We start from the raw sequence: 26689 nt of genomic DNA on the forward strand, positions 1-26689 counted from the left end.
GGCTTCGAGCCCAGAGCACTGGACGCGAAATTTGGAGGTAGTGGGTTCGCATCCCAACCTGGCACGTGGTTGTTTTTTCTTCTGCTTGGAAATCAATTAACTTTGAGTGATAAATAATAATACTGCATTTGAAATTAATCAACATCATAAATTTCAGAAAAAAAAGATACAAACGCTCCCCAATGCTGCTTCGTATCGGTGACCGTTGTCTTCCGTCATATGCATGTCGTAACGAGCCCCTCATTCCCCTTCCCTCGTCTGCTCAAGCTCACCTGCGGCGAATTTTGCCGGCCTATGCTCTTTTTGATGTACTACACGCACTGGCGTGTTTAGGTAGAATAATCTTGATAATAAAAACAAGACAAAAAACAAAAGGAATAAACATAACGCATCCGCAATCACTAACTCTGCTGCTCTGAAATCAAAAAAGAAAAAAGGAATCGTTAATTCTTCGCTCTCTCTACGCACGAGGGAGTAATAGGGATAGCGATAGTCGTTCATAGCCCAGCGTGTATCTCCGGGACGTTCAACTAGAAATATGTGCTTCCTATATGGGTGGGTTTTTCCAGTCTATGCCGTTTTTGGCGCACGAATACTGATATGTTCACGGCATATTTGTCCTGATAATAATAAAAAACGCCTGTGGCTCAACTCGGCTGAGCCAGGTTACACGGAGCGAAAGGCAACCGAACCAGTGGCCGATGCCGACGCGGAGATGTTCTGCCTTTTTCCGCTTGAGATACTCTTGTTGCCTGCGCCGCCCTACTTCTCCAGACGTACTACCTCCCGTTCTTCATCGGTTTCATCAACCAGACGAGCCCGCTTTCGCGACTTATCTCCAGCCAACGCGGCTTCGTGATGCTCTCTGCAGCAGGGATTGCTAGAAGCAGCCAGGCGCCTCCAGTGTGCAGTCAACAAACTCGTCCTGGTGAACAGTTCTGGCTCCATGTCTCTGCGGTGTCTAGGCGGCGAGCGCTGGCCTTTATGCAACAAGAGCGAACCACGTGGTTAGTCATGTGATACAACTGGCGAGAGCAAGCGGAGGGAGCGATGGTCGGCGAAACGGCGGGATTAACGGTAACAGCTGCGACAAGTCACGTGGTATGACGTCACATCTACGTCAGCGGCGAGCCTGCAGTTAGAGGTCAAATACAAGCGTCATTTGACCTTCAGATTTTCATGCGAGATGTAGAGCATTTCGCTGCAAAAGGAGGCGAATAAGAAAACGAAGATGCATCAGTTACTGGATAGCGACGGATTCTCAGGCTGCAGCGAGGGCATACAGAGATGGAAGGATCGGCCGAAAAGCCGCGAGGATCCTCTTCGAACAAAAACAACACAGACATGGATCAGAGGACACAAACATTCAACACACCATCATTTCGGTCCCTGACACTGGGGTTGAGGGAAATGTCATGGTAGACGCCGTTGTCCGAGGGTTCACGAACCGGAGGGCGGGTTTGCCGCTCGAACCCTTCAGAACGCCAGAATCTTACGGGGAAGCAATGAAGGCGTTGTTGGGAGCACGCAAGAAGTACTCGGCTCCGGAGGATATCCTCAACAGAGAGCAGGCCACCACGCTCAGACGACTACAAACAGACACCTACCCAAGCAGAGCCATGTATCATAAAATGTGGCCGAACAGATACGCGAAAGAGTGCGTGTGGTGTGGGGGCTATGCCACAACGTACCACGCCACCTGGGGCTGTGAAAAAAGCCCTTTATTACCAAAGATAAATAGCCCTAGTCTAGAGCAGTGGGAGGCCCTCCTGACTGACTCCGACCCGAGCACACAGCTTACGCCGGTGACGAGGGCCAAGGCAGCGGCGGAGGCCAACGGGATCCTGGAATAGGGAAGATCGACCACTGGAGATCCACATCTATCTATCTCCAACCCCCAACCCCCTACTCCCTAACTCTTCCTTTTGCAACAATAAATGTTTTTACTACTATAACGGATCGGAAGTGCCTAACTTTTTTTTCTGAATTCAATAAAAAAGACCTCCTGAACTCTTCGCTCTATCCACGCATGAAGGAGCGACATGGACAGCGATAGCTGTCGTGGCATCCACAGAAAAAGAGCTACTTCCATCGCGCCCTCTGTTCACAAACCGAAAAGCACGGGCGAGCAGCAGTGTTCTTACGCCAAAGCAATTTCCTAGGCGTTTTGAACCGAATAAAGTGATAGTGATGAAAGTTTAAACTCACGACTCGTGTGGTTCTTAAACTTCAGGGGCCGAATGGTAACGAGTACCTAGCTTCGATTAAAAACAAGTATAACAAGATAGACGGCAATGACGCTGCGAATGGCAAGAAAAGAATTAGGACCAAATCCTAGCGGACAGCAGCATAATAAAGATAAAATTTCAAACAACCACCGAAACACTGCGGTGCGGATTAGATAAGGTTGCGAAAATAAAACGAAACTTTGGCATGATTCTTTCATCCCATGTTTACACCAACTTCCGCTGAGGTCAGCTTCGTGCATGAAGCCAAGGCTTGCGATTCGCGGGTACTGTCGTAAAGGGCTCCGGCATGCAGACAGGGGCTTTGGCTGACGGCGCTTCGCTTCGCGCATTTTCTTCTATCTGAGGGCAATTAGTATCACGACGATAACAATAATCCGTTTTTCTTCTTTTGGCGCGCAGCACAGCTTCCTTATAAGTCGCTGGTACCACCCTTCTGGAGTCACATCGCTTCCGCAGCATCCGCGAGCAAGCCCAGAGGAGACAGAGCAGTCTGAGGTGAGAACGGCAGCTGGCCACTCTTTTCGAGCTTATTATTTTCGCACTTATTGTGGGTACCCATGCAGTGCACATCTCAATGACACTCAGTGGTTTTTCTCACTGTATGTTCAAGATTTTCTAAAAGCGCGTAGAAATCTTTAGCAATGAATGAATGAATAGATTTTGTCGGTTTAACTGTACGAGATTGACTAGAGGACCAACGCGCCGGAACTAAGAAGTTTTGTGTTCATTTGGCTGGCATGTTTAAAAATGCGGTGGCTGATATTTTAGGGGCATTAGATGCAGAGCAACTTGGAGATTAACAAGAAGGCTAGACATAAACCTGAGGGCAGAGAAAAACAGGAAAGCGGTGGTGGTCAGGAAGAGAACGCGAGTTGATGATATATTACGATGATTTCGGGACAGCGTCCAGCCAGTAACGCCAATCCTAGCTACTGATAGCGACAGATCATTCGCTTTTTTTCTTACGACACGGAAGATGTCAACGCACTCTTTTTTTTATGTTTAAAGTTGTGCGCCGCATTGTGGCAGCCAGAGAACTATTGGCGCTTGTCTGGAATTCTTGGTAATGTAGTAACGGAAGACATAGTGGTCATAGGAAAGGAGTGCGACGCGCCGAACTAACAACAACCGGTTGCTCATTAGGGCATTAGAGTGCATAAGAACCGAAGTACAACTTTATATGGGACATCTGAGGTTCAGATGAAGTAAAAAGCTCAAGAAATATGCTGAAAAGCATGGCGGTGGCTGGAAAAACGGAGGAATATTTGCGGGTCATTGAGAAAGGTTCTGTGCTGCAGCGAGAGCAGATTGGCAAAGGATGATGATGTTGACGATTGTGGAAGTGCTCCTTTCTAGAAATGACAACTGATAATAAAGCAGTAGTAAGAAAGCGACATTTATGACAGAAGTCAAAGTTGCGATCTTTGTCAAGGAGCACCTGCGGAAGACCTCTGTCTCTAGCGCGCCTGGTATTTTTCTCCACGAACGACACGACATCGCTTAGACTGCGGCGACGCCGGCGACGGCGACACCACCGGCATTTCCGCCTCACGAGCTTTCTCAACGCTTTCGCGTCAGAACTTGCTCTCAACTTTTACTTAAAACTTGCTCTTCTAATAACTTGGGCTCACAGGGTTCCTGTAAGTTTCCGAGGAGATGTGATTGCTTCGCAGAAGATTGAGCTTAGCACGTCTACTGAAATATCTGCGACAGACTCCATATACGTCCCCAAAGCCTGAATTATACGCCAGGAACCGTGGAGTGATCGCTGTATGAAAGCGTAGATCAGACACGCAATCATTATTTATTGGGATCACTTCCTTGGTGCATAAAAATGACGCTGCAAATATCCCCATGAGAGTTCTGAAATAGAACTCCGTTCAACCTTGATGTAAACAAATACAGACTCTATTCAGAATATTTATTAGACTTGCTGCGAAGAAAACGTGTATCGAAAACAAAATCCCGAGCTTTCGTCCGCGGTTTCAAACCGAATTAGGCCGAAAACTCAAAACAATCATCGTAAAAAACAGTGCACCCTCGTTTAATTAGCGTTCGTAGAAGTGTTCAACTTGACTACAAACTAATCTACCTTGAATGCAAGAGTCGAAAGTGAGGCAAGCTAAAGTACTAGCTTTCCCGCATTTCGCAGCGCGGAGAGTGGTGTCCTAATAAATGGTTCGAGTTAACAGCAGGCCGACCGGTGTTTCCTTATAGAAAACTAGCGATTTAATGCGTCTTTTCTGAGTTTCGGTGGCATTCAGTCCAAATCAACTGAGCTTAATTACCGCATACGGCTGGAGCGTTTAGTGGATAAAAGCTTCTTCATTTTTCTATGTCATCGGGTTTGCATAGTGCAGAGAAAAAATACTTGCTTCTTCATTATTGTCCGTCCACCGTGCAAATATTTTTAAGGCCTGCCGGCGATAACTCCATGTCCTTAATGTTGATATTTCATACCTCAATACCTCCTTTCTCTGATGACCCTTGTTCAGTCGCAAAACAAAATGCAGTCAGTGCCAAGAAATTTCCGAATGCCGAGAAAGAGCTTCGTTCTTTATGAAGACGGTATGTCATTAACCAGAGGTAATTCATCAATCCAGGACTAGTTCGATTTGCCCTAATTGTGACTATAAACCTAAGCATCTCTAGCAGTGCAATGTTTGGAAAGCGAGAACGTCCCTCATAAATGCTTCAGAACTTTGAAGCGCCGGAATTTAACTAAAACTTCACTGCATAGGACATTAAAACTCCGGCAGGTTGAAAACCTTAATAGAGGACCCCACAAAGAAATTAAAACGCACGCACCGCGATCTCGTCTTCGGAGCTCTTGGACTTCTATGATCTCTTCGCTTGCCATTCGCTCAACGCCCAATTTACAAAGATTGCTGATGACAAGAGAAAAAAGTCAGTTTTTATTGAGTTTTTTTTTAATGAAAGCTACTGTTATTGAAAGCTGAAAAAAAAACACAATGTTTTCAATCCCTATTTGTCAACAATAAATACGAATTTCGGTGCCGAAAGAACGTAGGCAGAGCCAGAGAATGCCGGATAATCCAATTTTACTCGGAAGATAACGCCGACAAAGCTCTCCAGAGTTTTCTCTTAATCTGGACCTCGTGAGGTTCTTTAACCCGAAAGTAACTCTGGCTAAACTAGTAATCTCGCATTTCGCTTGCATAGAAATGCAGCTGCCCTGACCGGGGGTGAAGTTCTCGACTTTCTACCCAGAAATCGGCCTCCGTGCAACCACTGAACCCGCCGCTGAGTGTTCTTTACAATTCTTGGTCGTTGAACGCAGGTACGAGCGCCGACTCCAAGTCCAGATAGCCAGCATGATGGTCAACGGGATGATCTGGGGAGTCAACGGGGTCCGTGGCGTCAACGGCGCCGACGGGGTGGTCGCCGGGGTCAAAGGAGTCAACGGGGTTGTCAACCGGAAGGTCAACAAGATCTTCAACGGCGTGGTCAACGAACCGATCTAGGATGGGAAGGAGGATGAGCATGGTCTGGGCCGTCGTAGCGGTGCTGTTCGTGGTCGTGTGCGTCAACATTCCGGTCGTGACGAAGACGGCGAAGGACGCAGCCTCGTACGGACTGCCCCCAGCCCCCAGGCTGCTCGTATTTTCGAGCGATTAAACTCTTTACTGAACCGATGCGTCGTGGTCTGCCTGTTACTTTCCTTTTCACGTCCCCTTGTTGCTGTGCGAACCTTAAGCAGCGCAGTACTTTAGTTTCCCATTCAAAACCGAATAACTTCATTTGCAGTTTTGCTAGTGCTCTACATTCCACAAGGATGTCGGTTATACGTCACTAAAATTACGAGGTTGTCAACTCCATCATTTCGTTCGCTCTAATGCTTTCGCGAAAGATGTTCACCGTCTCTCCCAATGAGTTTCTAGACGTTTTTTCTGTCAATTCTGGGCAACGTAAGAATCTTCTGTTGGCTATGAACAATGCGACTTAAGTCTAAGACTTGCCGATTGACACACGACGCAATTAGACAGTCCTGGCGCAACAGAATAACCTCCTGTTCACTAACCTCGCCAAGGTTGCACGTGGTCGACCTCACCCGCGGCCCGAAATGGCGCAGGATGAAGGAAGGCCGATGAAAGGTCTCGGCTATGCTCTCACCCTCTACCGCATTCCAATGACATATGCATTTAGCCTACAGTTACCGTTTCCAATCGCGTGCATGAAGTTAATTATTTAGAGGCAGAGTACCCGTAAAGGAAGCGTTGTTATAGTGATCCGATTACTCCAGCTGTTAGTGCTGCTATCAGCTCAGGTGAGCTCAGTTGATAATCCAAAAGTGAACGGCGCCCCTGCTGCAGCCACCTCCCCTCACATTTATAGACATCATGCTGCTTTTAGGTCATCCATTGGAGTTCCTTCCACAAAGGAGGACTCCTTGTCACTGCCAGAAATGTTTCAGTGTGTTGCGATGGTTTTCCATCGGTACTTTTATGAACTGATGTGCAATTGTTTTGATGTTAATAATATTCGACACGTGAGTAACTTTTGCAGCCCGAAATTTGCGTTGTTTTGGCTATAGTTAACACAGGCAACAAGGCATTTAAAAGTAATGGGTAAACATTCCATTCAGATATAACTCAATGTCAAATCTGCAAATAACTCTCGTAGGACGCCCTCCAACCAACTCCGTAGACCCATTGTCATGACGTCACAGTCAGACGTCTTGCACCGGCAAGCGCCTGTAGCTGTATTGCGTCCCACCTCCCCATTTCCATTACCAGCATAGTAAAAAAAAAACGTGCCCTTCCCAAAGCGAAGGTTTCGATTTACCCACGCTGCAGTAGAGCTATAAAACAAACCGCCGTATTCATTTTACGAAGCTTTTCCCAGCACTGCTCCCGCTCCTGCAGACGCTGCTGAAGACGCTGCTGAAGCCAGGCAGGAGACCGATGCTGATTCCTCTAACCAATCCGAACAGTCTGCTGATGAAGTGCAGGAAATGGCCGACTAACCTGCGCAGGCTGTCGAGGACGTACAGCAACCCGCAGACGAAGAAGTCAACAAGGCTTAGATGCCACTTGACCCATGCTCGAGACTAGCAAAAATTTAGCCGGTGATTAAATAAAGGAAAGAAAGAAAGTCGCATTTCTTTTTCGTTTCCCTTCTGAGTTTCCAGATATTTTGTTTGTAGTGAAACTTTAGTGACTGCCACACATCACGGATACTTAGAAAGGCAGAGCAGTGAAATACACAGAGAAGAAAACATTCGTGACAAATCCCCGCTTAATGTCGGATGATTTTATTTCAGAAGCTAAGCCCACCTATTTGTCTCGGAAATGCCCCGCCGCGGTGGCTCCGTGGTTACGGTGCTCGGCTGCTGACCCGAAAGACGCGGGTTCGATCCCGGCCGCGGCGGCTGAATTTCTTGAAGGCGAAATTCTAGAGGCCCGTGTGCTGTGCGATGTCAGTGCACGTTAAAGAACCCCAGGTGGTCGAAATTTCCGGAGCCCTTCACTACGGCGTCTCTCATAGCCTCCGTCGCTTTGGGACGTTAAACCCCAATAAACAATTGTCTTGGAAATGGCATAAAAAATCGTGATGAATTTACCATGCCAGACAGAGCGCAAACGCGCAATCGTTGTCAAGGAAAAGATACTGGCAAGCCTGTTAGATCAGCACATCATCAGCGCATATCTTCAGACCTGAGAGTTATGTTTTTCAGAGTTAATAAAACTATACTCCTCGTATCTGACTATTCCCACAAACGCACACAGAATTTTTTGCATCCGCCGGTCCAACAGTCCACTCTCTATGACTCTCCCATTTCAAATATTTTTTAGACAGTCTGTAAACTGTCCATAGACTTCTGTCAATAAAGTCTATCGACTCTCTATAGACAAATCATATACAAATGCAACAGACAGTCTAAAGATAATCTATAGATTCATGGCCATACACTTTATTAGACTTTTTTCTATAGACAGTCTATAGACGATGAATACATAAAAATAAATATCTATAGGAAGGCAATAGAGCCTATAAGAACTCTATAGAATCTCTATAAACCATTCTTACAAGGTTGGTTGGTTGGTTGATGGGGTTTAACGTCCCAAAGCGACTAAGGCTATGAGAGACGCCGTAGTGGAGGGCTCCGGAAATTTCGACCACCTGGGGTTCTTTAACGTGCACTGACATCGCACAGTACACGGGCCTCGAATTTCTTCTCCAAAGAAATTCAGCCGCCGCGGCCGGGATCGAACCCGCGTCTTTCGGGACAGCAGCCGAGCACCATAGCCACTGAGCCACCGCGGCGGCCACTCTTATAAGGGTCACGCCTTATACTACGGGCCTATGTGCCTTCAGAGACATTCAACGTGTTATGGTTTATGTTTAGGTAAACACATATGCAGCAGAAAACATATTTAAATAAAAATTGTGAGCACTGCTATGATGAAGCACGAAAGAGTCACTTCGTCGCGATCAGCACAAAGCTGAGTTACAAAAAGCAACAAACTTGGAAGCCTGCTCACAGCGTCCTTCTTGCTGCTGCAGTCTTGAAAAGGTGACTACGTACGAGCGCAATGAATACTCTCTGCCATAATGAGATTTGGTTTGAGAACGGACGCCGTTCTGACGACGAAGTAAAAAAATGAATAAATAAAATAAAAATGTGCATCATAATGCACTCAAGCTGGGACTAGGATATATCATTTCTAGGTATGTGTTCTTGGGTTAAACACGCGTTTGGCTATTAAAACAAGCGCAGTTTTGTGTGTCTTGTCTCTTTCTTGGTCTGTGTGTTTGTGCTGTTCAACCACCATTATGAATCAACATCAACTAGCGAACTCTGAAGTTCTTCCAAAAAAACAAAATCAGTCGGCATTCGGCGCCGGCTGTCTTCAAGGTTTTCTTCTATGTCTCATTCTTTGCGTGGTTTTTCCGAATTTTCGTAATGAGCCAGCGGCTATTCCTAACTCAAATTTCGATGAAATGACGTCAGGTATAACTCATGGAGTCCTGCATGTCGTTTTCAGCATCACAGTATTTTTCGCCGCCGATGCTTGACGTAAAGCACGAGCTGATGCCTACTGGGGGCAGATCCTGAAAAAAAGGCGGCACTTATAAATACGTGCATAGTACCCGGGGACAGAAACCAGCCGAACAGGACGCGTGCACAAGAGAAGGAAATCACACGGACCGCGCTGGAGACGGAGAAGGCAGCCTGGTCTGAAGGACTCTACGGTTCTACGCTTCATCCTTGGGCATCTTTCTAGATGCTATGAATACGTGCGCTGAAAACATGACGCACGGTCTTCCTCTCCTACTAAGAAGGATGAGCGTCGACACTCTGCTTCTCTTCCTTAGTGTTCTTTTTCCCTCGCGTGTCGACAGTACACAGCTGTGCGCGAAATCTGTGGGTGCATTTAGAATGCACGTATGCCACAACTGAAACATTGTATGCAAGAGGATTCTAAACGTGGAATGTGGCATCATTATATTGCACGTTTGTCGTGGCTTCTGATGCAGCTTCTGTGTATGTTTGCGTCAGTTTCTTCTCAATTGTCGCTCTATCGACCGCCATATTCAGACCGCTTGCTTCAGTAGCAAATATCCAGTATGCTGTAACGGTGCCGATGCTGGCATATATCACATTTTTTTTCTGATTCTTGATTTCAGTTTTCTGTCTACTTTGATGTCTGGAAACTTGATTTGCTCACAATCCGGTAAGCACGTTGTGATGATGTCACAAAGTCATCGGATCTCTCTGGACAATCATTAATTTAATGCTACCTGCCATAGTGCTGCTGAGCTGTGGGCTGCTCGTTATCACGTCACAAGGTCACGTTACCTCTCTCCACCAATCAGCGAATTTCGACTCGGACATCAGCAAGGTTTTGGTGTGACGAAAGGTCTAATACTGTCTGTCGCACTACAAATTTTGCTTCGAGGACCGTCTTCCTCGCTCTCTACTTACCGGTGTAGTTGTCAAACGATTGACAGAGACGATGATGGTCAAGAATGCATGTGCGTTTTAGAACTAGCTCAGTCGTTCATCATTGTGGTGGTACCTGTAGAAGGTACGCAGTGTTTAAAGGGTCAGAGCCACACATAGGCTCAGCGCTGCAGCAAGGCATATGGGTAACAGGTGCAGTGCTTATGGGGAGAATGCTTGCCAAACCAAACGAGATGCTGAGTTTGTTATGCAAGGTAACAGTGGAAAAGAACGCATGTGAGGTTCGCGTGCACAGACAGGAACGGAAATGTTACATTGTCAGGTAATAAAAAGCAGCGACTGAACTACTACGACTAGATACATTCCTCTTCTTGTAACCGCAATCTGCACCACTATTTAAGCAAGAACAACTGTTTGTAAAATCTTCGCTACAAATTCCGGCATCTCGGCTGATCTCGCTGAATACTCATGATTAATTCCTCAAAATGGACCAAATTTCCATTTTCCCAAAAATTCGATGTAATCATTCCTGAAATTTCAGTGGCTCTAACATTTTTTTTTACGTTAGATTTTGATTCCGGGTAGATTAGCTCGCATGATGTAGCAATTATTTTTCCTTCAGTTTCTTAATAATTTGGTCGTTAAACTTTTAAACTTCTATTCTTCACAATGCTACACACTCTAAATACGAATACACATATGGGAGTAAGCTTCCCTCTAGCGCACAGATTAATGCCATTTTTACTCCTTTCCGTTTGCCGCAATAGATCGCAACATTTTCTTCGTCACGGGAGGTTTGTACAACGATATTTAAACATGATGGGGCTCACGGTTTCAGTTGATAAGCCCGTATCCTTCCCGCGTAGCATGAGACTCAGCTGCAAAACATGCGCAGAATCTTTCGCAGTGGTTGCAAGCCGGATGCCCTGCTTTTCGAACAGTTCACGCTTGCTTATAATGTGTTATCTAAACGAAAACAAAACGCATTATACGGAAAGATCATCCACGTCCTACGCGAAGGGTACTGAGTTCCAAATCAGGCACCACCTGAAGCAAGGTTAATTTTCGATGACTACAAAGGCGTCTGCCACCCAGAACGATCTCTTTGTCCGGGTGTAAACCCATCTGCGCGATGGCGTAAGAAGGTAAACCGTTCGGAAGCTCAGTCCTTGGCCTCCGGTTAGAATCGCACCTGCGGCGCCCGTATTTCGATGGAGCCGAACTGGAGGAAGACGTCCGTGTTCTCTGCGATGTCAGTGCATGTCTATGAAACCCTGGTGGTCGAAATAGGTCCACAGCTCTCGATACGACGTCCCGCATATCCCGAGGTGCATGTTCGGGACGCTCAGCTAAACGTTACGTAACAAGAACATCTGTGTATTAAGGAAGCCAACAGTCACCGAAGCTGAGCACCATTGGGGAATGTTTCTATCTTTTTTTTTCATATGTGGTTTTGATTCATGGGAAAATGTAGTATCTTTCTTTTATCACTGAAAGATTATTGATAGAAACATTGCTCACTTGGTTAGAGCGCAGGGCGCGAAATTCGGATGTAGTAGGTTTAGAGCCCAGAGCAATGGACCCGAAATCTGGAGGCAGTGGGTTTGGATGCCACCGTGGTACGTGGTTGTTTTTTCGTCTACTTTGAAATCTATTATCTTTGAGTGATAAATAGTAATACTCCATTTGAAATTAATCAACTCCACAAATTTCTAAAAAAAAAAAGGTACCAACACTCCCCAATGCTGCCAGGTTTCGGTGGCTGTTGTCTTCCGTCATATCCACGTCGTAACAAGCCCCTCATTTCCCTTCCCTCGCCTGCTCAAGCACACCTGCGGCGAATTTTGCCGGCCTGTGCTCTTTTTGATGTACTACACACACTGGCGTGTTTAGGTAGATTAATCTTGATAATAAAAACAAGACAAACAAGAAAAGGAATTAACATAACGCATTCGAAATCACTAACTCTGCTGCTCTGAAATAAAAAAAAAACAAGGAATCATAATTTCTTTGCTCTCTCCCCGTACGAGGGAGTAATAGGGATAGCGACAGTCGTTCATAGCCCAGCGTGTATCTCCGGGACGTTCAACTAGAAATATGTGCTTCTTATATCGGTGGCTTTTTCCGGTCTATGCCGTTTTTGGCGCATGCATACTGATATGTTCACGGCATATTAGACCTGATAATAATAAAAAAATGGCTGCGGCTCAACCCGGCTGAGCCAGGTTATACGGAGCGAAAGGCAACCGAACCAGTGGCCGACGTCGACGCGGAGACGTTGGCAGCATCGGCTGCATTTTTCCGCTTGAGATACTCTTGTTGCCTGCGCCGCTGCTTCTCCAGACGTACTACCTCCCGTCCTTCATCGGTTTCATCAACCAGACGAGCCTGCTTTTGCGACTTATGGCCAGCCAACGCGGCTTCGTGATGCTCTCTGCAGCAGGGATTGCTAGAAGCAGCCGGCGCCTCCAATGTGCAGTCGAGCAACTCGTCCTGGTGAACGGTTCCGGCTCCATGTCTCTGCTGTGTCTAGGCGGCGAGCGCTGCCCTTTATTCAACAAGTGCGAATCACGTGGTCAGTCATGTGAGACAACTGGCGAGAGCGAGCGGCAGGAGCGATGGTCGGCGAAGCGGCGGGATCAACGGTAACAGCTGCGCCAAGTCACGTGGTATGACGTCACAGCCTCCAGTTATAGGTCAAACCCAAGCGTGATTTGACCTTCAGATTTGCATCCGAGATGTAGAGTGTTTCGCTGCAAAAGGAAGCGAATAAGAAAACGAAGATGCATAACGGATCGGAAGTACCTAACTTTTTTGTTTCAATTCAATAAAAAAGAACTCCTGAACTCTTCGCTGTATCCACGCATAAAGGAGCGACATGGATAGCGATAGCTGTCATGGCATCCACAGAAAAAGAGCTACTTCCATCGCGCCCTCGGTTCACATCCCGAAAAGCACCGGCGAGTAGCACTGTTCTTACGCCAAAGCAATTTCCAAGGCGTTTTAAACCAAATAAAGTGACATTGTTGAAAGTTTTCACTCACGACTCGTGTGGTTTTTCAACTACAGGGGCCGAATGGTCACTAGTAACTAGATTCGGTTTTTAAAAAAGTATAACAGTATAGACGTCAATGACGCTGCAAATGGGAAGAAAATAATCAGGACAAAATCCTAGCGGCCAGCAGCATAATAAAGATAAAATTTCCACCAACCCTCGAAGCACTGCGGTGCGGATTAGATAAGGTCGCGAAAATAGAACGAAACTTTGGCAACATTCTTTCACCCCATGTTTACACCAACTTCCGCTGAGGTCACCTTCGTGCATGAAACGAGGGCTTGCGATTCGCGCGTCCTGTCGTAAAGTGCTCCGGCCTGCAGACAGAGGCTTTGGCTGACGGCGCTTAGCTTCGCGCATTTTCTTCTATCTGAGGGCAATTAGTATCACTACGATAACGGTAATCCTTTTTCCGTCTTTTGGCGCGCCGCACAGCTTCTTTATAAGCCGCTTGCGCCGCTCTTCTGGAGTCACATCGCTTCCTCAGTATCCGCGAGCAAGCCCAGAGGAGACAGAGAAGTCTGAGGTGAGAACGGCAGCTGGCCACTCTTTTCGAGCTTATTATTTTCGCCCTTATTTTGGGTACCCATGTAGTGCACATCTCAATGACACTAAGTGGTTTTTCTCACTGTATGTTCAAAATTTTATGAATGCGCGTAGAAATCTTCAGCAATTAATGAATAAATGGATTTTTTTTCCCTTTAACTGTACCAGAATGACTAGAGGACAAACGCGCCGGAACTAAGAAGTTTTGTGTTCATTTGGCTGGCAGCTTTAAAGATACGGGGGTCGATATTTTAGGGCATTAGACGCAGAGCAACCTGGACGTTAAGAAGAAGGTTAGACATAAACGTGACGGCAGAGAAAAACAGGAAAGCGGTGGTGGTCAGGAAAAGAACGCGAGTTGAGGATATTTTAGCCCAGAAAGAAACATTACGATGGTTTCGGGACCGCGTCCAGCCAGTACCACCAAACCTAGCTACTGACAGCGACAGATCATTCGCTTTCTTTCTTACGACACGGAAGATGTCAACGCACTCTTTTTGATGTTTAATGTTTTGCGCCGCATTCTGGCAGCCAGATAACTACAAGCGCTTGTCCAGAATTCTTGGTAATGGAGTAACGGAAGACATACTGGTCATAGGCATGGAAGGAGTGTGACGCGCCGAACTAACAACAACCGGTTGCTCATTAGGGCATCAGAGTGCATAAGAACCGAAGTACAACTTCATATCGGGCAGCTGAGGTTCAGGTGAAGTACAAAGATCGAGAAATCTACCAAAAAAACGTGGCGGGGTCTGGCAAAACGTGGGAATATTTGCAGGTCATTGAGAAGGGTTCTGCCAAGCAGCTAGATCAGATCGGCAAAGGATGATGTTGATGACAATTGTGGACGTGAGCCTTTCTATAAATGACCACTAATAATAAAGCAGTAGTAAGAAAGCGACATTTATGACAGAAGAGAAAATTGCGATCTTATTCAAGGAGCATTTACGGAATACCTCTATCTCTGGCGCGCCTGGTATTTTTCTCCACGAACGACACGGCATCGCTGAGACTGCGGCGACGCCGGCGACGACAACACCGGCTTCTCCGCCTCACGAGCTTCCTTAACGCGTCAAAACTTGCTCTCAACTTTTACTAAAAACTTGCTCTCAACTTTTACTTAAAACTTGCTCTCAACTTTTACTAAAAACTTGCTCTCAACTTTTACTTAAAACTTGCTCTCAACGTTTACTTAAAACTTGCTCTCATATTAACTTGGCTTCACAGGGTTCCTGTAAGTTTTCGAATGGATGTCATTGCTTCGCAGAAGATTGACTTAGCACGTCTACTGAAATATCAGCAACAGCCTCCATATACGTACCCAAAGACTGAATTATACGGCAGGAACCATGGAGCGATAACTGTCTGAAAGCGTAGATCAGAGATGCAATTATTATTTATTGGGATCACTTCCTTGGTGCATAAAAATGACGCTGCAAATATCCCCATGAGAGTTCAGAAAAAGAACTGCGTTCCACCTTGATGTAAATAAGTACCGACCCTCTCATAATATTTATTCGACTTGCTGCGAAGAAAACGTGTATCGAACACAAAATGCCGAACTTTCGTCCGCGGTTTCAAACCGAATTAGGCCGAAAACTCAAAACAATGATCGCAAAATCAGTGCACCCTCGTTTAATTAGGGTTCGCAGAAGTGTTCAACTTCACTACAAACTAATCTACCTTGAATGCAAGTGTCGAAAGTGAGGATAGGTAAAGTACTAGCTTTCCCGCATTTCGCAGCGCGGAGAGTGGTGTCTTAATGAATGGTTCCAGTTAACAGCAGTCCGACCGGTGTTTCTTTATAGAAAACTTGCGATATTAAGGCGTCTTTTCCGTAAGTTTCGGCGGCATTCAATCCAAATCAACTGAGCTTAATTACCAGATACGACTGGAGCGTTTAGTGGATAAAAGCTTCTTCAATTTTCTTTGTCACCGCGTTCGCTCAGTGCAGACAAAAAAACAGTACCTTGCTTTTCTATTTTTGTCCATCGACCGTGCCAATATTTCTTTAACGCATACAGAGGACAACTCCATGTCCTTTACGTTAAAGTTGATATTTATTATCTCAATACCTCCTTTCTGTGATGACCCTTGATCGGTCGCAAAAAAATGCAGTCAATGCCGAGAAATTTGAAGGCAGATTTGAAAAACTCTTTCACGGCACTCCGGCTGAAATAAGTGACGCTGGCGGTGACGTCGCGCTTCGTTGTTTCTCTTGGCTTGCTTTCCATTGTGTACCTTTCATTTTGGTACGGAAACAGGTGGCGGTGGCGGCAGGTGTATTTCATTTCCCATTCCGTTCTACCTTTAAAGAGCATCGTTCTTTATGAAGAAGGTATGTCATTAACAAGAGGTAATTCATCAATCCAGGAATAGATCGATTTGCCCTAATTGTTACTATGAACCTAAGCATCTCTCGCGCTGCAATGTTGGGAAAGCGAGAACGTCCCTCATAAATACTTGAGAACTTTGAAGCGCCGGAGTTTAACTAAAACTTCACTGCATAAGACATTGAAGCTCCGGCAGGTTGCAAACCTTAAGAGAGGACCCTAAAAAGAAAATAAAACGCATGCACCGTGATCTCGTCTTCGGAGCTTTTGTGCTTCTATGGTCTCTTCGCTTGCCGTTCACTCAACGCCCAATTTACAAAGATTGCTTAAGACAAGTGAAAAAAACTCTGCCTTTATTTAGTTTTTTTTTAATGAAAGCTACTGTTATTAAAAGCTGAAAAAAAACACAATGTTTTAATCCCTATTTCTCAACAATAAATATGAATTTCGGTGCCCAAATAACGTAGGCAGAGCCACAGAAAGCCAAATAATTCACTTTTACTCAGAAGATAACGCCGACAAAGCTCTCCAGATTGTTCTCTTAATCTGGACCTCGTGAGGTTCTTTAACACGAAAGAAACTCTCGCTAAAATAGTGTTCCCGCATTTCGCTTGCATAGAAATGCAGCTGCCGTCACCGGGGGTGAAGTTCTCGACCTTCTACCCAGAACCTGACCCCGTGCAGCTGCTCAACAACCGCTGAGTGTTCTTTACAATTCTTGGTCGTTGAACGCAGGTACGAGCGCCGACTCCAAGTCCAGATAGCCAGCATGATGGTCAACGGGATGATCTGGGGAGTCAACGGGGTCAATGGCGTCAACGGCGTCAACGGGGTGGTCGCCGGGGTCAAAGGGGTCAAGGGGGTTGTCAACCGGAAGGTCATCAAGGCCATCAACGGCGTGGTCAACGAACCGATCTAGGATGGGAAGGAGGACGGGCATGATCTGGGCCGTCGTAGCGGTGGTGTTCGTGGTCGTGTGCGTCAACGTTCCGGTGGTCGTGGCGAAGACGGCGAAGGACGCAGCCTCGTACGGACTGGCCCCAGCCCCCAGACAGCTCGTATTTTCGAGCGATTAAACTCTTTACTGAACAGATGCGTCGTGGTCTGCCTGTTACTTTCCTTTTCACGCCGCGTTGTTTCTGTGCGAACCTGAAGCAGCGCAGTACTTTAGTTTCCGATTCAAAATCGAATAACTTCATTTTCAGCTTTGCTAGTGCTCTACAATCCACAAGGATGTCGGTTTTACGTCACTAAAATTACGAGGTTGTCAACTGCATCGCTTCCTTCGCTCTAATGCTTTCGCGTGAAATGCTCACCGTCTTTCCTAGTGAGTTTTTAGACGTTTTCCTGTCAATTCTAGGGAACATCAGAATCTTCTGTTGTGTCTGAACCATGCGACCTAAGTCGAAGACTTGCCGATTGACGCAGGACGCAAGTATACGGTCCTGGCGCAAGGGAATAATCTCCTGTTGACTAACCTCGCCAATGCACGTGGTCGACCTCACCTGCGGCCCGGAATGGCGCAGGAGGAAGGAAGGCCGATGAAAAGTCCCGGCTATGCTCTCACCTTGAACCGCATTCCAATGACACGTGCATTTAGCCCACAGTTACCGTTTCCACCAGCCGGTGCTAGTGCGCACTGTTTCGCGTGCATGGCGTTAATTCTTTAGAGGCAGAGTACCCGTTGAGGTAGTGTTGTTATAGTGCTGCGATTACCCCAACAGTTAGTGCTGCTAGCAGCTTACGTGAACTCAGCTGACAATCCAAAAGTGAACGGCGCCCCTGCCGCAGCCACCCCCCCCCCCCCCCCCCTCAAATTAATAAACATAATGCTGCTTTGAGGTCATCCATTGGAGCTCCTTCGGCAAAGGAGGACTCCTTGTCACTGCCAGAAATGTTTTGAGTGTGTTGCTGTGGTTTTCCATCGGTACGTTTATGAACTGATGTGCAATTGTTTTCATTTTATGAATGGTTCACACGCGACTAACTTTTGCAGCACGAAATTTGCGTTGATTTGACAATAGTTAACACTGGCAACAAGGCACTTGAAAGTAATGGATAAACATTCTATTCAGATATAACTCAATGTCAAAACTGCAAATAACGCTCGTAGGACGCCCCCCAACCAACTGCGTCGACCCATTGTCATGACGTCACGATCAGATGTCTTGCACCGACAAGCGCCTGTAGCTGTACTACGTCCCCCCCCCCCCCCCTTTCATTACGGGTATAGTAAAAAAACAAACACTTTCCTTTACAAAGCGAAGGTTTAGATTTGCCCACGCTGCAGTAGAGCTATACAGCAAACCGCTGTATTCATTCTATGCAGCTTTTGCCAGTGCTGCTCCCGCTCCTACAGACGCTGCTGAAGACGCTGCTGAAGCGAAGCAGAAGACCGGTGCTGATTACGCTAACCAAGCCGAACAGCCTGGCGATGAAGTGCAGGAAGCGGCCGACGAAGCTGGGCAGGCTGTCGAGGACGTGCAGCAACCCGCCGACGAAGTCGTCAACGAGGCTTAGATGCCACTTGGGCCATTCTCGAGACTCTATAAGAGCGCAATGACTGCTAAGTCTTCATGGCTTAACCATTAGTTAATCTTAAAGATGAAGGCGCATGAAGACGATGTATACTAAAGCAGTGCAAGCCTTTCTGCAGGTCGCTTTCGAGCAAAGACTTAGTCGGTGAATAAATAAAGGAAAGAAAAAAAGTTTTTCTTTTCCTTTCTGAGTTTACAGATATTTTACTTTTAGTGAAACTTTCGTGACTGCCACACATCAGGAATACTCAGAAAGGCAGAGCAGTGAAATATACACACAAGAAAACTTTCGAGACAAATCTCTGCTCAATATCGGATGATTTTATTTCAGAAGCTAAGCGCACTTATTTGTCTAGGAAATGGCATAAGAAGTTGTGATGAATTTGCCATTCCAGAAAGAGCGCGAACGCGCAATCGTTGTCAAGGAAAAGATACAGGCAAGCGTGTTAGATCAGCACATCATCAGCGCTCATCTTCAGACCTGGGAGTTATTTTTCTCAGTGTTAATAAAACTATGCTCCTCATATCTGGCTATTCCCATAAATGCACAGAGAATTTTTTGCAGCCGCCGGCCGAACAGTCCAGTCTCTATTGCATTGCAATATATATTTAGACAGTCTATGAACTGTCCATAGACTTCTGTATATAAAGTCTATAGACTCTCTGTAGACAAATCTTAGAGAACAGTCTACAGGAAATACAAATGTTATAGGCAGTCTACAGAGGATGTTTAGAGTTATGGCCATACACATTAGGAAGCTTATGCCTATGGGCAGTCCATAGACAATGATTAGACAAAAATGATTATCTATAGGAAAGCAATAGAGTCTATAAGAAATCTATAGACTTTTTTTAGACCATTTGTATAAGGGACGGCCTGTACCACGCGCCTCTATGCCTTCGGAAACATTCAGCCTCTTATGACGCATGCTTAGTTAAACGCATGCGCAGCACAATACATATTCAAATCAAAATTACGAGTACGGCTGTGGAGAAGCGAGAAACGAGAGTCACTTCGTCGCGATCAGTACGAAGCTGAGTTATAAAAAGCAACAAAATTGGAAGCCTGCTCAAAACGTCCCTCGAGCTGCTGAAATCTTGAAAAGGTGACTATGTACCAGCGCAATGAATACTCTCTCCCACAATGAGACTTTGGTTTGATAACGGACGCGGTTCTGACAACGAAGTAGAAGAATCAATACATGAAAAATAAAAATGTGCATCATAATGCACTCAGGATGGGAGTAGGATATATCATCTCTAGGTATGTGTTCTTTGGTTAAGCATGCGTTTGGCTACTAAAACAACGCTGCTTTGTGTGTCTCGTCCCTTTCTTGGTCTATGTGTGTTTGCGCTGTTCAACCACCATTATGATCAACACCAACACGCCCCAATCTGAAGTTCTTCTACTAAAAAAAAAAAACAAAAAAAAAACAAATTCAGTCTGTATTGGGCGCCGGCTGCCTTCAAAGTTTCCTTGTAAGTCTCATTCTTTGGTTGACTTTTCGAAATTTTGGTAATGAGCCAGCGGCTATTCCTAACACAAATTTTCATCAAATGACGTCAGGTAACTCACTAAGTCATGCATGTCGTTGTCGGCATCATTGTATTTTACGCCGCCGATGCTTGACGTAAAGCACAGGCTGATGCCTACTTGGGGCAGATCCCGAAAAAATGGCAGCGCTTATAAATACATGCATAGTACTGGGGAGAGAAACCCGCAGAACGGGACGCGTACACAAGAGAAGGAAATCACACGGACGACGCTGGCGATGCAGAAGGCAGCCTGGTCTGAAGTACTCTACAATTGTACGCTTCATATTTGGGCTTATAAATACGTGCGCTGAAAATATGATGCACGGTCTTCCTCTCTTAGTGAGACGGAAGAGCGCCTACTCTCTGCTTCTCTTCCTGCGCGTTCTTCGTTCGTCGCTGTGTCGATGGTACACAGCTGTGCAAGAAATCTATGCGTGCATTTAGAATGCACACATGCCACAACTGAAACTGTGTATGCAAGAGGATCCTAAACGCGGAATGCGATATCATTATATTTCACATTTGTCGCGGCTTCTGATGCAATTTCTGTTTATGTTTGCGTCAGTTTCTTTGCAATTGTCGCTCTATCAATCGCCACATTCGGACCGCTAGCTGCAGCAGCAAATATCCGTTACGCAGTGTGACGGTGCCGATGCTGGAATATATCGCATTTTTTCATGATTTTTCATTTCAATTTTCCTTTCACGTTGATGTCTGGAAACTTGATTTGCTCACAATCCCGTAAGCACGTTGTGATGCCGTCACAAGGTAATCGGATCTCTCTCGACAATCATTAGTTTAATGCTACCTGCCATAGGGGGCTGCTTGTGATCACGTCACAAGGTCACCTGGCATCTCTCGATTAATCAGTGAATTTCAACTCGGACATCAACGTGGTGTTGGTGTGAAGAAAGCTCTAATACTGTCCCCCTGAGAATTCTGCTTCGAGGACCGTCTTCCTCGCTCTCTACTTACCGCTGTAGTTGTCAAACGAGCGACAGAGACGATGATGATGCAGAATGCATGTGCGCATTAGAACTAGATTAGTCGTTGATTGAGGCGGTGGTAGCTGTAGGAGGTATGCAGTGTTTAACGTTTCAAAGCGACACATGGGCTCAGCGCTGCATTATAGTTAAAGGCATATGCATGATAACCGGAGCAGTGTTTATAGGAGGAACGGTTGCAAAGGCCAAGGAAATTCTGAGTTTGTTATACAAGTTAACAGTGGAAAACAACGCATGTGAGGTTCACGTGCACAGACAGGTCCGGAAATGTTACATTGACAAGTAATAAAAAGTAGCGGCTGAACTACTACGACCAGATACATTTCTGTTGTAGCTGCAATCCGCACCACTATTTAAGCAAGAACAACTGTGTGGATTTATAAAAATAGACTGCACACAATACCCGTAGACAGTTGCACTTCATACCCAATACGTAGACCACACCATCTCAAGCCCGCCACAAGAACTAATTACGGAAGGCAAAAATTGAATTATCACACAATTAACATATTAAACAGTGATCACTTTAATGTACAATACACACAATCCTTCCACAACTTCAAAAAGAACTGTAAAAAGCTATTAGTGGGCAGTGACATTGCATTCTCTTTTTGTTAACTTGCGCTCATCCCTGATAACACATGTAACCTCAGCTACGTTGCATTATGTTATGTTATTTCTATTATTTATGTTATATTATGTTATGTTATTTCTCTGTTCGGTTGTACAATATATTTGCCATTGTTTCAGCATGTACCCCACACATCAGTCCAAACCTTGTTTTTTCCGGAAATGCTTGTGTGTACTGATCTATTTACTGCATATGCGATTTATTTTTCGGACCAATGAATTGTGGTTTTTCTTTTCTTTGATTGGCTTCTGATGCAAGCCAATTTTGTTATTACATAATAACTATTGCATATGCCTTTTCTTCCTCTTTAAAATATACCATGTTGAAGAAAAACTAATGCTGTGAAGTCATGTGATCTAAATAACTGATTTTTTTTTTTGCTTTCTGTTGTGTGCTAAAAATGTTTAGCAAATATGATTGTAAATGACACGTTATGCTGCCTTGAACTGTGGGGGCGCAGAGGCTCTGTCAGGCATTTTGCCTTTACCTCTGCCCCCTACACGGAGAGAATCCGTGACACAATAAAAAAAAAATCTTTGCTACAAATTCTGGCATCTCGGTTGATCTCGCTCAAAACTAGAGATTAATTCCTCAAAACGGACCAAATTCCAATTGTTCCGAAAATGCAACGTACACATTTCTGATACTTCAGCGACAGCAATTTTTTTTTTACATTAGCTTTTGAATGCGGCTATATTAGCGCGCACGATGCGGAAATTATTTTTCTCCAATTTCTTAATAATTTGGTTGTTAAAAAGTTAAACTTCTGTTCTTCATGATGCTTTACCCTCTAAACACGAATACACATATGGGTGTAAGCTGCCCTCTATCGCACTTTTTTTAATAAAACTGAGAGCGCGCAGGAGGACAGATTACTCCTCTTTTAACTCATTTCTGTTTAGCGTAATAGTTTGCAAAATTTTCTTCGTGCTGTGAGGTTGGTGCCGCGATATTTAAGCTAGAGACTCGCTGGAGCTCACGGTTTCAGTTGATAAACCCGTGTCCTTCCCGTGTAGCGTGATCTGCAAAAACGTTCGCAGAATCTTTCGCAGTGGTTGCAAGCCGGATGCGCTGCCTTTCGACCAGTTCGTGCTTGCTTATGATGTGTTATGTAAACGAAAACAAAACGAACTATACGGAAAGATCATCCACGGCCTGCGAAGGGTACTGGGTTCGAAACCAGGCCCCCACCGGAAGCAAGGTAATTTTTCAACGACTACAACGCTCTTTTTGTCCTGGTGTAAACCCCTCTGGTCGATGGCATAAGAAGGTAAATCGTTCGGACGGTCAATCCGAGGTCTCCGGTTCGAATCGCACCTGCGGCGGCCGCATTTGGATGGAGGCGAAATGGAGAAAAATTCAGGGGGCACTTTGACTGTCTAAAGTGGGTAGAGGCGGAAGCGTTTTCCGCACCACCTTCGCTGTTTCTGTGGCACTGGTGGCGTCACATATATTTGAGTACTAATTACTGAGTCATGGCAAATCACTAATTAATTGTTAATTACTGATTAATGCCTGAATGCTAATTAACTGTTAATTAATGACGCTTAAGCTTCGCCTTTAGGAGTGGAACGCGACAGCGCGTTGTAGCGCTGCCAGGGAGTCCACGGAACGCCACCACCCGTTCGGCGCGATGCCTTGCCCTTTGAACGCAACGCTTTTTGAGGAAAGGAAATGGCGCAGTAATTCTCTGTCATCTCAGTGGACACCTGAACCGCACCGTAGAGGAAGGGAGGTGGGAGTGAACGAAGATAGATAAAGAGGAGCCGTAATGAAGAAAATGAAAATTGTATTTGAGGAAAGGAAATTACGCAGTAACTGTCTCACATATCTCGGTGGTCACCAGTCAAAATTCAGGGGGGGGGGGGGGGGGGGGGGTGCACTTTTTTGACCTAAAGTGTGGTCACTGATGTGTGGTTAAGATGTTAAGCTTCGCTCCTAAGAGTGGAACGCGACAGCGTCTTGCAACGCTGCCAAGGAGTCCATAGAACGCCATCGCCCATTCGGTTCTACGCCTCGCTCGTCGGTAAATTGGTTTTTGAGGAAAGGAAATATATCTGTCTCTCATTTGTCGGTGGACACCTAAACCTCGCCGGAGGGAAATGGAGGAGGATGAGAGTGAGTGAAGACACCGTATTCACTAGACGCGCCTTTGTTCACTCCAAATCATCGAGCTGGCATGGCGGAATGGATAGCGTGCTGATCTCTCACGCCGAAGACCGGGGTTCGATTCCTGAGATCGACCAATTTCTTAATCGCTTTTATTTATTTACATGGCCTGACTAGTAAGGCTAATTAGGCTAATTGGGCAATTAACTAAGCTCAGTCCCACTTACTTGGAGCATCACCATACGATCCCTACTATTGGTTGTATGGTTACTAGCCAAAGTGCAATTGGCCCCGTTTGAAATTCGCGCACTGTGACGTCACGACCGTTTCCACCAATTGAAAAGCGTGACATTTTCTGTCGACAACTGCTGCTTACAACGATGAGACATTAAAGGCTTCCGCCTTAAAAACGTCCTTGTTCTGTACGATGTCAATGCATGTTTAAGAACCCCTGGTGGTCGAAATTCATTCACAGCGCTCCACTACGGCTTCCCGCATACCCGGGGTGCATGTTCGGGACGCTCAACTCAAGATTACGTAACAACACACATCTGTGTATCAAGGACGCCAGCCATCATCGAAACCGAGCAGCATAGGAGAATGTTTCTATTCTTTGTTTTTGGTTTATTATTTGTTTTGATTAATGGGAAATTATAGTATGACTCCTTTATTTTATCACTGAAATACTATTGTCAGAAAAATTCTCTGCCTCTCCCGTAAACGAGAGTAGAGTAAGCATGAAATGTTTACGGGCCTAATGTCATCTCGGTGGACACCCGAACCGCACCGTACAGGAAGGGAGGAACGCCACCACCCGTTCAGCGCGATGCCTTGCCATTTGAACGCAAGGTTTTTTGAGGAAAGGAAATGGCGCAGTAATTCTCTGCCATCTCGGTGGACACCCGAACCGCACCGTAAAGCAAGGGAGGAACGCCACCACCCGTTCGGCGCGATGCCTTGCCCTTTGAACGCAGCGCTTCTCCCCCGGGCCCCTGTGCACCTGCGCAGCTTTGCTTCGATGCGCGAAGCCCCTAAGAGATCACGTACGACAACGAAGTGTACGTGGCATTTATGTGGTTTTTGCAGGCGTTATTAGAAATCGGAAATTATAATTCCGTGCATTATCAAACGCACAGCGCGACTGATATCTTGATAAACATTGAGAAGGCACTGGCAGCAGTTATTTTTTGTGACTCGTTTGGAGACCAACCGTTGCTTGCATGCCGGTCGCGTAGGAGGGCTTAGAGAGTCTCGTTAAATCTCGTTAAGTCTCGTACGGTGCCCGGATGTTCTCGTTTCAGAGCCCGGATGACTGGAATTCAGTGCCCGGATGACTCGATTTCAGTGCCCGGATGACTCGATTTCAGTGCCCGGATGACTCGATTTCAGTGCCCGGATGACTCGATTTCAGTGCCCGGATGACTCCATTTCAGTGCCCGGATGACTCGATTTCAGTGCCCGGATGACTCGATTTCAGTGCCCGGATGAGTGGATTTCAATGCCCGGATGAGTGGATTTCAATGCCCGGATGAGTGGATCTCGGTCTCGGCGTGACGTCACCACACTGCCGACAACGGGGGCTAAAAGCATTTCATGCTTAAAAATTGCTCAGGTGGTAGAGTACCGCAAACAAAATTCAGAGTTGGTGGGTTGGTTACCACCCGCGGCACGTGGTTGTTTTAAGCATGAAATGCTTTTAGCCCCCGTTGTCGGCAGTGTGGTGACGTCACGCCGAGACCTAGAGCCATCATCCGGGCACTGAAATCCACTCATCCGGGCACTGAAATCCACTCATCCGGGCACGGAATTCCCGTCATCCGGGCACTGAAATCCACTCATCCGGGCACTGAATTCCAGTCATCCGGGCATTGAAATCCACTCATCCGGGCACTGAATTCTAGTCATCCGGGCTCTGAAACGAGAACATCCGGGCACCGTACGAGACTTAACGAGATTTAACGACTCTCTCTCTAAGCCCTCCTACGCGACCGGCATGCAAGCGCCGGTCGGTCTCCAAACGAGACAAAAAATAACTGCTGCCAGTGCCTTCTCAATGTTTATCAAGATATCAGTGGAGCTGTGGGTTTGATAATGCACGGAATTATAATTTCCGATTTCTAATTAGGAGAGTTTCAAATTGGGCTAGTTGGTGGTTGTTATTCTCGTGCATTGTTGCGCTTACGAAGGAACTGGGACACAATCAGGGACGACACAGGGACGACACCGAACACGATTTCTAATAACGCGTGAAAAAAGCACATAAATGCCACGTTACACTTCGTTGTCATACGTGATCTCTTACGGGCTTCGCGCATCGAAGCAAAGCCGCGCAGGCGCACAGGGGGCCCGGGGGAGAAGCGCTGCGTTCAAAGGGCAAGGCATCGCGCCGAACGGGTGGTGGCGTTCCTCCCTTCCTTTACGGTGCGGTTCGGGTGTCCACCGAGATGGCAGAGAATTACTGCGCCATTTCCTTTCCTCAAAAAACCTTGCGTTCAAATGGCAAGGCATCGCGCTGAACGGGTGGTGGCGTTACTCCCTTCCTGTACGGTGCGGTTCGGGTGTCCACCGAGATGACATTAGGCCCGTAAACATTTCATGCTTACTCTACTCTCGTTTACGGGAGAGGCAGAGATTTTTTATGCGAAGCATATTGCTAGAGCTACCAATCACGCCGTCGGCGTGGGACCCAGTGATGCCAACTCAGGTCAACGTTTTCTCCCTAGATTGAACGCTCAAAAATCCCTAGATTGAAGAAAAAT

At 46.1% G+C, this 26689-nt stretch overlaps 1 protein-coding gene across 2 annotated transcripts in view; it reads left to right on the forward strand.

Annotated features, from left to right (window-relative positions):
• Positions 1 to 2670: 2670 nt before the first annotated feature.
• Positions 2671 to 26689, forward strand: part of LOC149363653 (uncharacterized) — a 36097-nt gene continuing 12078 nt past the window's right edge. The window contains exon 1 of one of the 2 annotated variants that reach the window (XM_089573627.1): positions 2671 to 2744. The gene's annotated coding sequence lies outside the window, so the exon portion shown is untranslated. Of the gene's footprint in view, positions 2745 to 13724; positions 13761 to 26689 lie in introns of those variants that run through there. The other variant, XM_089573628.1, reaches the window with a different exon arrangement.

This window comes from Amblyomma mixtum, chromosome 2, assembly GCF_055824585.1.
Source record: "Amblyomma mixtum isolate Tamu chromosome 2, ASM5582458v1, whole genome shotgun sequence".
Classification (NCBI taxonomy): Eukaryota; Metazoa; Arthropoda; class Arachnida; order Ixodida; family Ixodidae; genus Amblyomma; species Amblyomma mixtum.